Below are 12,109 nucleotides of genomic sequence, written 5' to 3' on the forward strand. Positions count from 1 at the left end.
TTATTTCGTTTCCGAGTTATACGGTAATCGAATAAAGTCCATTGTTACCCGCTGACAATGTTTTCATTTATTAATCTTATTTAGACGTGATATCGTGAGAGTAAAAGACATACTTTCGCATTAAATTACAATACCTACCTACATAGGTAAGTAACTACTAGAGATGCGCCGAGTAACACTTTTGCCGAGTAACGAGTACAGAGTTTTACTCGGTTAAATTTTTTTTTAACCGAGTACTCGGCCGAGTAACTCGGTTCAATCAAATTCTCATTGCGCGCGCGTAAACAAATATTAATTCAATTCAAAATTGTTTTTTTCAAGTAGGCTTAGTTTTCAAGCACTTTTGAAACGTCAAGGTTGACTATTTGTAGTGACTCTACCATCAGCCCAGAAGGCGCAGTCTCCTGTTGAGAAGAGCGACGGGGTAACTCAACAGTTGCTCTTTTAAATCTTTCATTTTAATTCTATTTAAATTTAATTGAGATTTTCAAAGATTTCCTAAATTACTAATAAATACTTTTTGATCAACACTGATGTTTAATTATATGTATCTAAATAATGCTTTTCTTAAACAAGGTATACTCGGCATTCCCTGACCGAGTTATTCGGCCGAGTACGAGTATCAAAAAATCCGCCGAGTACGCCGAGTACCGAGTATCAACCGAGTACTCGGCCCATCTCTAGTAACTACCTATAGATTTCAAAATCAAAGAGCCGAAGAAGAAAATTTTGGTTCCATTGGAGTATTGCATGTATTTCAGTAGGAATCAAGTAAGTATGTCAATTTAATATGTATTGGTGGATAGGTAACTTGGGTCTTGGTAGACAATAGGCACCTGCCTACGAGTATGTTTAGGGCAACTAAAAAGAACAATTTCATAAATATTGAAGAAGTCTAAATAAGAGTATCTAAGGTTATTTAATAGCAAAAACTGACGATTAGAACGTAGGGAACGGGAAAGATACTTGAATAACAATGTTATCTACATAAGTAGCATTGCATAGCTCGATCTAGAACTTTCTAATGATATGCTAGGTAGGTAGGTAAAGTACCTAGGTACCAATATAATATTACACTGGACCAAAGAGAGAATCAAAAAAAAAAAGCTAGAGGCTAATATTCTAATAATATCCTAATCTAGTTCCTAATACTACTGTCATGGTTTTCGGAAAGTATCTATTAAACCTACTTGAAAAATTAAAAATAAATTGTAATTATTCTAAACTGAAATTGAAATATAAAACGTCAATTTGCTTTTGTTATTAATATTCAAAAATCTATAAAAGGGAGCCGTGTGTTGTCTTAGGGCTTTTTACTATCTCTGACTCTTGATGTATTTTTGATGGAAGTTTGGCTGTTGTGTAAATTCAAATACATGTTACTTAACGCAGTTTCTGTTACAAACGTGGTCAGCACAGAGGTTGGATTTGGTGAGCTATTGTTCTATTTATTATTGTGATTAGGCTAGAATGGTTAAGATTAATGATGAGTTTACGAATAGGATAACATTGTAATGTAAAATAAGGAAATACGATGAGTTTACGAATAGGATAACATTGTAAGGTAAAATAAGGAAATAAAATATGTAATGTGTTGGTCTTTAGTATTTTCTTTTCACTACCTACCTACAAATAACCTAATAATTGTCTTATAAACCATAAAATACTACGTAGATACCTAACAAGAAATACTTATGTAACTGAAACCTTTAGGTAGGTACGTAGAAGGCTTAACCTCAAGCAAGCAATCTAAATCTAGGTATAAATACCCAGTCCACCATCTTACCTCTTGTATAACAGAATCGATACCCACTTCACTCCGCGCTATTCCTGTTTCAGCCCAGAAACAGCAAAAAGCCTTCACAAATACATAACAGCTATACGTAGCAACACGTAGTACGTACGTACTTCTGCATAATATACAAAGTTGCCTGTGTACCGACTGCGCTCACCAAAGGGCGTGCGCTCTTAAATTATTACTATCCAAGCTACGCTGAGCGCCTATACCCCACCCTCTCACTCTCAGTGTTATCCCGTATACTCATCCCGCTCTATTGTCAATGCTAGATATATCGTGGTGATGCGCTTTCGTCTGCCGCTATACAGTCGTCTCGCTCGGTAGTGTGGGTATTGTGTGTCGTCGTCCCGCTCGCTCTCATTAGGTTAGTACAGGAGTCATGTTTGCAGACGCTTGCCAGTCGCATTTTGTTTTGTGTGGCCGACGCACAGAGCGCCTGGTTGCAGAGGTTGCGTAAAAATTATTGGATTTTGAAAACAGTAAAAATAGTGAGATGAGGTACAAGGAGTTAGTTTAGATCGTATTTATTACATTAATCTATGAAATTTACTCGTCTTAGCTTACAAAAATCCTCTAATACTTTAATCTAACCGTCAGTTCAGTTTACGCCGTTAGTTCGTATAGTTTCGATCAACGTGAATTGAGAACAAAGATGGTTTATCGATTTATTAGGTATCTACATAAGAAGATAATTGCTCCTGTGGAGCAGTGGTTAGTTGAGGTTTCAGATCCTGAGTTCCTGGGTCGGGCTATGAGAAATCTACTGAAATTTTCTTTTTAGAAATTTTCAGTTAAAAACTCAGCCCCGAGTTGGGAAACTAGTTATGTAACTCAAACTCGTGTACCTATCCCTTGAAAAGCAAGTCTTTCAATCCAGGTCACTACGTATCGATCATTTAACTACCTACCTACCTATTTATGGTCGACCTATCCCCTCTTCTATTCAGAGGAAGGCCTTGTCCTGTAGAGGGTCGTTGTTCACCGTTGGAGTCGGTGTCACGCTCCCCTATCTCGGAGATCACGTTAATGATAGTGATCGGACTCCCACAATCGCACGTTGAAGCCAACATAACTAATATATGTGGCAGAGATCCACAACCGCCTCCGCCGGGCTTCCCACAAGCTTAACCTGACGGTGGACGGAGGCGATCTGCATCCCATGACCCGACCGTTATTATTTATTGGCCGTTTAGGCCCACTTCGACGCTCTAGCCAATCCAAGGACCGTGACCGATTTCACAGCAGGGCATCTAAGATCACGGAACTGTTTCCCCACACTCCGTCGGGTTGTGTGAGAATTCAAAAAAAGAAGAATGTGCGATAAAATAATGACAGGGATCTTTATCATTGTGCTTATACGTCCTGTCCGACCCTGACGTCTAAGGGGGCACCAAAATCCCTTCAAAAAGTGCAAAAAACGTTAGATAATATTATGCCAACCCCATCTTGTGACGACCTCCGTGGCGCAGTGGTATGCGCGGTGGATTTACAAAACGGAGGTCCTGGGTTCGATCCCCGGCTGGGTAGATTGAGATTTTCTTAACTGGTCCAGGTCTAGCTGGTGGAAGGCTTCGGCCGTGGCTAGTTACCACCGGCAAAGACGTAAGCGATTTAACGTTCCGGTACGATGCTGTGTAGAAACCGAAAGGGGTGTGGATTTTCATCCTCCTCCTTACAAGTTAGCCCGCTTCCATCTAAGACTGCATCATCACTTACCATCAGGTGAGATTGTAGTCAAGGGCTAACCTGTAAACAAAATAAAATAAATAAAAAATCTAGCACGGGATAAGTAACATGTGGAACAAAACATCCGTATAGCACCTACGACGCATACCAAGGGATTTTTCTTAATTTATTGTTTGTAATTACAATACTTAAGGATAGGGCTAAGGGGGCCCACTGGGTAAGACTGCTTAAGGCATCAAATTACCTTAATCCGGCACTGTAGGCACGAAGACGATAAGTTGATACCTTCCTACAGACCAATTTATTTCCATTTCTAAAACCATAATTGTTAAGATTTATTTCGTTTATGTACGTTAATATTTTATCTTACGAAAACTATGTTCCTATTATAAATATTATTTTATTGGTAAGGTACCTATAGCAGATGTCTTCGTGAGGGAGTGAATAGGAGTGCGGAGGGGTGAAGGGGCGGAGGGCGCTTTGATGTGCTCTCACTTCTGCCTGCTCGCTTGTTAAAGGATTTATTTAATTGAATCGACTCCTGCAGCTTGGTACGACGACGCGGTGTATCAAGCGTACCGTTTGACGTATCGTGTCGTACCTACTTCGTGTATGCGCTACGCAATTTCAACCGACGATATACGGCGGAAGGTTCAGCAATTATATTTTTTTATGTATGAACACACATTACTTTTTTTATGTGATTTTAACTGATTGTTACGTGAGAAAAGTTTTTGTGTAAAGTTGAAAAATATTATACATATTTTTTTAATCAAGCAAGAGCTCTTCAGCATTAAAATAGTGTGATGTGAAACGACAGATCAAATAACACTAGTGCAAGCCTAACGAGCATTTGAAGCTATTTAACTAAATTACTTTAGTTCCCTTAGCATTTCATTCGCATTATTATTATCTTTTAAATATAAATGAATATCTTAAGAACTCATAAGAAATTCATTTAAATTTCTTTACACATTACTCATTACACATAAAAAAAATTCAAAAGCCCTCTGTACGCTGACTATCCCGGGCCCCTCCGCCAACGACACGTCGAGAGCTTTGTCCGTCACTCCTTTAGTCGATTGCTTCCAGAATTAGACGCGTTCATTGACTAGATAATAGGTATTATTTAAACAAATAAATAAAAGTGTCTGTTTCGTGTTTGATATCTTAAATTAACAAGTAAGTAATGCAAATGAAAGCATGTAGATATGGTAGGTAGGTATAGGTACAGTACTCGATTCAAATCAATTTTAACCTATTGCCTGTCTCTGTTTGTTCTAGCTAATCTCTGTAACGACTGTTATCGCCGTTTAGTGTTGGAAATTGTAGTATGTGACGGATATGACGTCGCTCAATCTCGTGTTGGCTTCAGTGTGCTCGTGGCGTTCGAGCCGTCCACATCTCTTGTTGTGTAATTCTTTATGCGTTACTTGGGATAGGTGGGGAGAGTTACTTGAGTGGAAAAGGGGAGTGTTAGTCGACTGTCAAAGGATCCTTTAACCCTACACACATCGTTCACAAGTACGTGACTCCACTCAAGGTCTTTCTCTGCCATTCTAGGATCTTATTTGGGTTACAGTTTGATTTGTTAATTAAGTTGTCCTGACAAGTGTTGTGAAACCTTTGTTCGACATTAGTTTTCTTAATTTTGTAATCACCTTTGAGTCCTATAATACGACTGGGCCGATTTCGACAAGACTTTCACTGGCAGATAGTTAATGTTATAAGGATTATGACGTTCGATCTATAATTTATCCCCTTTTCTCATCAACTGCAAGGTAAAACTTTTTCATGTTACCTTACGATATTAAAAACCTGTTAGTTGAAACTTTTTCTAGGTATATGACTCTTTTTTATGTCCAGTGTATTCTGTGTTATGCACAAGGTTTAAGTAGAGCACACTGAAGCTGAATTACATGGAAATGGAAAATTCATCTGTAGATAATTCAGCTTTAGCTTCGTACCTACTATGAGTCCTCAATGAAGGCAGCACATTATTGCATCTATGAAATGCAAAAGGCTTACAATTTACCTACCTCTATTTGAAATGAAAGCTACAAAGTAGAATAACAAGCAGTTTTATCGTTTACCTATGTTCATAATTCATTAGTTTACCTACCTAATGAGAAACTCTCCAAACGTTAAGCCGGAGTGTCACAACAGTAAAACTGTTTAGCATTTCCGAGTGGGGCGTCAGTGACGGGTCCCTTTGCGATGCTAATACTCGTGCCTACCCCAGGTGTCGCTCGACCTCTCGCCTTCGCCTCTCGTCAGTAAACACCCTCCCACTCGCTTTGTTGTTCGCTGACTGAGTAATTAGAGGTTTAAGCTCAAGGTCGTATCATAAAGTAACTGACAACTTGCCACTGCACGCTCCGTGATGCCGCAGCCAGACACTGCTCCAGTGGGGTGAGAAGTAGACTAGGTATTTATTATAATATAACACGCAAAATATAAATACGAGTACCTAACTACCTACTTACAGAATATGTACAAGCTACTGCCACAAAACATAGGCATTTTTGGTGTAGGTACTTATGGTAGAAATTAAGCGATATCTACCTAGGTGGGTACCTAAATCTTTTCGCGAATACCTTGGTATAGCTATAGGTACCTCTTACGTTGGTAACTTACTTATACTTACGTAAGTAGGTGAGTCTGAGTAGGCAGAGACTATTGATTGATTGACTGACCTTGTGTTCAATGGACCCAGGCCCCGGTCAATCTGCGCAAGTTACCGCAATCGGCGCGGCGGCTTCAAGCTTGTTGACTGATTCAAAGATTACTTCCAACGAAACAATTTAGTAAATAGATACCTACCTTTCTTAAGGTCGGTCGGTAAATTCCAATGGCAATTTAGAGATAGACACTCCATTAGGTAGGAATAGTTTAGGTTAGGTATCCTATACCTATTTTGATCTTACAAATAAGTGGACATTAGGTAAGCTACCTTCTGTACCTACCGTATAGACCCCGACAAGTATGTATTCAACGTAGGTACCTATTTGTCGGGGTCTACTAGACTAATTTCCTCTAAGTAGGTACCTATATTTTATGCCATGCATTTCTTTTGACTCCATTGCCTGCATTAGAGACATTTTAACCTATCAATAGATTTTGTAGATGCTCACTGTTACCTACTGGTACCAATTCGGAAATTTAAAGGCTATGGGGTACCTAGTTCTTATGTCAAATATCTTATGGCTTTCGTCGTCGTCCTGAAGTGATCGTTATTTCTCATCAAGTGCACAATAAATGAAAGCGATGACAATATTTCAACAGCATCGCTATGCATCGCCTATCTTTGATCTCCCGCGTCGAGTGGGGGGAGCACGCATGACGTCATCGGGAGCGGCGTCGATTGATCTCCGTTATTTTTGCTCGTTGTCGAGACGTGCTCAAGGACTCGTAGGGACTAAAGTGATTAAAGATCTCTCTAGATTATTGCCAATGTATGAAATCCCATTATATTTTTCGTTCAATTATTAATGGTAAGTAAGTAGGTAAGTACCTAGGTACTTTGTTGTCTAGTGGTCTATCTATTATCTCGTGAAGAGTACCTACAGGAGGTAGATATTGTCGACCAATAGCAGCAGAGCTGAAAAATCGCTCCCCCTTTCCTCCCAACGCAACGAAAGAGCGATATTTTTTAATTCCGGCGCTATTTGCAGTGTTGCCAGAAGGTTACTTTTGTAACCTTTTAGGTGATTTTTTGACTGCATTGGTAACTTTTAGGTTACATTAATAAAAAGGTTACTTTTACGTGATATTTCGGAATTTTTAGAATTAACTTACAATTTCGTATATCTAAAACAGAACGGTCGTTAAATCAAGAAATGCGGACAAATGCTCAAGAACTCATCGATGTTTCTGTGTCAATCTCACTATAAATGAAGACGTTACAATTGACGTTGCGAAATAAGCAAGTTGCAGTCACATTGAATTTCTTAAAAAATTAAAGTATGAATTTAAGAAATTAACGTCTATTGTTTTTTAAATCCTTGCTCTTTAATTGTATTTTTCTTATCCTATAAGTAAAATGCAAACAATCAGGGCCTTACATAAGATGATTCTATTTACGAGTAAAATCTCCTTCGGTTTGTAGTAATTTAGTACTTGGCTAGTATTCGTAACAGACAGATATTAAAAAAAAAAAACATAATTACTTTAGCCCCCAGAGGCTGAAATGGTGGTTTAGCCATGCTGTGGAACGCAAAAAGCAAGAGTAGTTGTGAACGTACCAATAATATAATTTTAAGGTTGGCAACTCTGTTGGTCCGCCATGTTGTGGCGTCTTACCTCTTCCTTGTTAGCTGTGTAATGTGTGACATTGTATTTTTCACTAATCTAATTATCTTCAAATAAACAGTGGGCGTACGCATAATAATTGTTCTTTAATTGAAAAGTCCTAACAGGTTATGGTCCCAGTGACCTACTGTTTAGGTGAAGATATAGGTTTAAACACGTGCGAGCGATTGTCTTTTGTCGGCGCTTGGGTTGGAGCCGGGAGCGAGTACGCGGCGTGGTACAAGCAGTAACCGGGGTGGTCGTGCGGAGTTTCAAAGTACGGCGAGGTTCTGCGGGGCGAGTGAAAATATGGATTTCCACACTCTTCAACAAGGTTCAGCAATTAAGCTGGAGGGGCAGAAAAATTGGAGCGTATGGAAATTTCAACTGTCAGTCACACTAAAAGGAGCGGATTTGTTTTCCATTGTGACCGGTAAGGATAAGGAAACTGATAATTATGATGCCAGGGACGCAAAGGCACAGGTGATTATAGTGTCAAGGTTAACTGAGGCGGTGATGGTTCATGTCTTAACATGTAAGTCTTCTGAGGAAATGTGGAAGAAACTTCATAGTGTTTACGAGGCGAAGTCAGCTACTAACACACTGATGTTACAACAGAAGTTTTTCCAGTTTAAGTATGAAGGCGGGGATTTAGCAACATTTTTGTCAAAGTTACAAGAAATGTCTTGTCAGTTAAAGCATGCCGGTGAGGAAATTTCAGATAAGTTTTTAATTACAAAAATCTTGATGTCATTACCTGAGTGTTATGGTCATTTCATATCTGCATGGGAGTCTGTGGATAGTGATAAACAAGTATATGATGCCTTGGTGGCTCGACTTTTAGTTGAGGAAGAGAGAGTGAAGGCCAGAGGTTTGGACAAGGATGGTGAAAATGTAGCACTTCATGTTCAACAGCATAGTAAGTTTCAGACAAAGAAATGTTTTAAGTGCGGCAAAACGAATCACTTTGTGCAGCAGTGTAAAAGTAATGTTGATAAAAGAAAGTGCTTCTTATGTCATGCGATAGGACATTTGAAACGGGACTGTCCTAAGAGAAAAGCCATCGATAATGATCAGAGTGGGGGTCATGCGTTTATAAGTCATGTATTTTGTAGTAATATAGACATGTCAAGTGATAAATGGTTAATTGACAGTGGTGCAAGTGAACATATTAGTAAAGATTTGTCATTATTCAAAAACTATAAGGTAGTCTCAAATCGCTATGTCACTGTAGGCGATGGGCGATGCTTACCTGTATCTGGGGTAGGTGATATTAAATTAAAATTGTTTGATGGTAATAGGTATGCAAATGCAACTTTATTTGATGTTTTACATGTGCCTGATATTAAAATAAACTTATTTTCTGTAATGGTTGCAATAAGAAAAGGTTATGTTGTAAAAATGCTTAATGACAAATGTTGTATTTATAAAGACAGTTTATTATGTGCAGTAGGGAATTTAAAGGGTAAGTCCTACATGTTGGATGTTCTATATGATGAATGCAACAATATGGTGGATGTAGCTACTGTATCATTGTTGTCTGAGTGGCATGAAAGGTTAGGTCATCAAAGTTTGGATTATGTTAAAAAGGTGTTAACAGATAACAATATTAAATTTAAAATTGATAAGGAACAGTGTATAGCATGCTTGCAGGGTAAAATACATAGATTACCATTTACAGAGAGTACTAGGTGTACTTCTCAACCTCTTGAATTAGTTCATGGTGATTTGTGTGGACCTATGGAAGTGGAGAGTGTCGGGGGTAGTAGATACTTCTTGCTTCTAAAGGATGATTACACAAATTTCAGATTTATTTACTTTCTAAAATATAAAAGTGAAGTACCATTAAAGTTCAAACAGTTTGTTAGTTGGTGTGAAAGACAGATAGACTTTAAGTTGAAAGCTATTCGCACAGATAATGGGAAAGAATTTATTAATACTGAAATAAAAGACTTATTACTTCAAAAGGGTATTGTTCATCAGACAAGTATAGAATATACTCCTCAACAGAACGGTAAAGCTGAGAGGGAGATTAGGACATTGGTAGAATCAGCGAGGTCTATGATAAGTAGTAAGAATTTACCTAAAGAGTTGTGGGCTGAAGCCATTAATAATGCAGTGTATATCATCAATAGGACAGGCAAAAGTAAGGTAGAAGGTGAGAGTCCTTACAAAAGCTTGTTAGGTAAAAAGTTCAGTATTGAAAGTTTGAAGTATGTTTTTGGTAATATAGTGTTTGTGCATATACCAAAAGTAAAAAGATTAAAATGGGATGTGAAAGGTGAGCAAGGGATCTTTGTAGGTTATGAGGATACCAAGGGATATAGAATTTATTTTCCAAGTCAGAGTGAAGTCCAAGTGAAAAGGGATATTATATTTTTAAGGGATGAAAAATTAAAAAATAATACAAATAATACACAAGATATTATGATAGAAATACCAGAGATGACACAGAGAGAAGGAGATTCTACATCAAGTGAAATTCAGGAAACAGAAGATGAGTACCTTGAGCTAGAGAATGTGTCAAATCCAACATTGACAACAGGAGAAGACTCTAGTAGTGAAGAGGAAATAGTGACAAGCAGAGGTAGAAGAGTTGTAAGACCAGGATGGCAAAAGAATTATGATTTAGGTTTTGCGGTATGGGGTGAGGAGCCTAAGAGTTATAAAGAGGCCATGCAAAGTACTGACTCTGACAAATGGAAAGAAGCTATAAGGTCAGAGTTACAGCAATTAAAGGATAATGGTACATGGACAGAAGTAAATAGTGTACCAGAAGGAAAAGAGTTAATAAGTTCAAAATGGGTCTTGAAAAGGAAGGATAATAATATTTATAAAGCTAGGTTAGTTGCGAGAGGATTTGAACAGTATGATATTGATGAATGTGATCTATATGCACCAGTAGCAAGATTAAACACATTTAGGATCTTTATGAGTATAGCAACTAAGTTTAATTTACAGGTGTATCAGATGGATGTATGTGGAGCATTTTTAAATTCAAAATTGGATGAAGAGTTATATATGAGTATGCCTGAAGAGTCAGATGTTAAAATTGTAAAATTGAATAAATCTTTATATGGTTTAAAAAGGGCACCTAAGTACTGGAATGAAACTTTTACAAATGTCATGTTGTCACTGGGTTATGTACAATCTAATAAAGATAATTGCTTGTTTTCTAAATGTATAGGTGACAAGAAAACATTCTTGTTATTGTATGTTGATGACATATTGTACTTTGGAAATTGTGAAGCACAAAGTTTACAATTAAGAGATGTTTTGTGTAAAGAGTTTAAAATGAAAGAAATGGGGGCTTTAAATAAATTTCTGGGTATAGAAACTAAGCAGGATTTGATTAATGGGTGTACTACTATTTCACAGAGAGAATATATAAACAAGCTGTTACATACATATAATATGGTAGATTGCAAGTTGTTATTGTTACCTATTGATAAAAATTATAATTTTCGTATACTTAAAAGAGATAGTTCAGAGAGTGCTTATGTAGAGAAAAAGTGTAGAAAATTAATAGGTAGTTTAATGTATTTGGCCATGGGTACAAGACCAGATATTTGTGCAGTTGTAACTATTTTAAGTAGGTATCAAAGTTGTGCATCTGAGTTATTGTATAAGCTTTTAATGAATATTCTAAGATATTTAAAAGGGACATGTGACTTAAGTTTGTTGTATTACAGAAATAGGGAAAATAATGTAATGTGCTATGTTGATAGTGACTGGGGAGGGTTAAGTGACTATAAGTCTACAACAGGGTGTGTATTCAAAGTGTTTGGATGTTCGGTTATTTGGTTTTCTAAAAAACAGTGTACTGTCTCATTGTCTTCTACAGAGGCAGAGTTTATAGCTTTGTGTGCAGCGACAAGTGAAGCTTGTTGGCTAAGAGATATTCTTTCAACATTTGGGGTTGTGCAAGTTATTGATATATTTGAAGATAATCAGTCTACTATTAAAATGGCACAAATGGCAACTGGTATTACTAGGGTTAAACATTTAGGGATAAAACAATCTTTTGTTTACGAAAAGCTGGAAAAGGGGATTATAAAATTAAATTATATTAACACTGGAGACCAATTAGCAGATATATTCACTAAGGCTTTAGGGGGAACTGTATTTAAAAGGTTCAGAGAAAGATTGTTCAATTTTTGAGATTATTTAGTTGTTAAGGGGAAGTTATGTTATTTGTGTTAAGGGGAAGTTATTTTATTTGTGTTAAGGGGAAGTTATGTTATTTGTGTTAAGGGGAAGTTATGTTATTTGTGTTAAAGTGAAGCTATTTTATTTTGCTTAAAATATTTTATTGGGGGGTGGTGTGAACGTACC

This window comes from Bicyclus anynana, chromosome 25, assembly GCF_947172395.1.
Source record: "Bicyclus anynana chromosome 25, ilBicAnyn1.1, whole genome shotgun sequence".
NCBI classification, from domain to species: domain Eukaryota; kingdom Metazoa; phylum Arthropoda; class Insecta; order Lepidoptera; family Nymphalidae; genus Bicyclus; species Bicyclus anynana.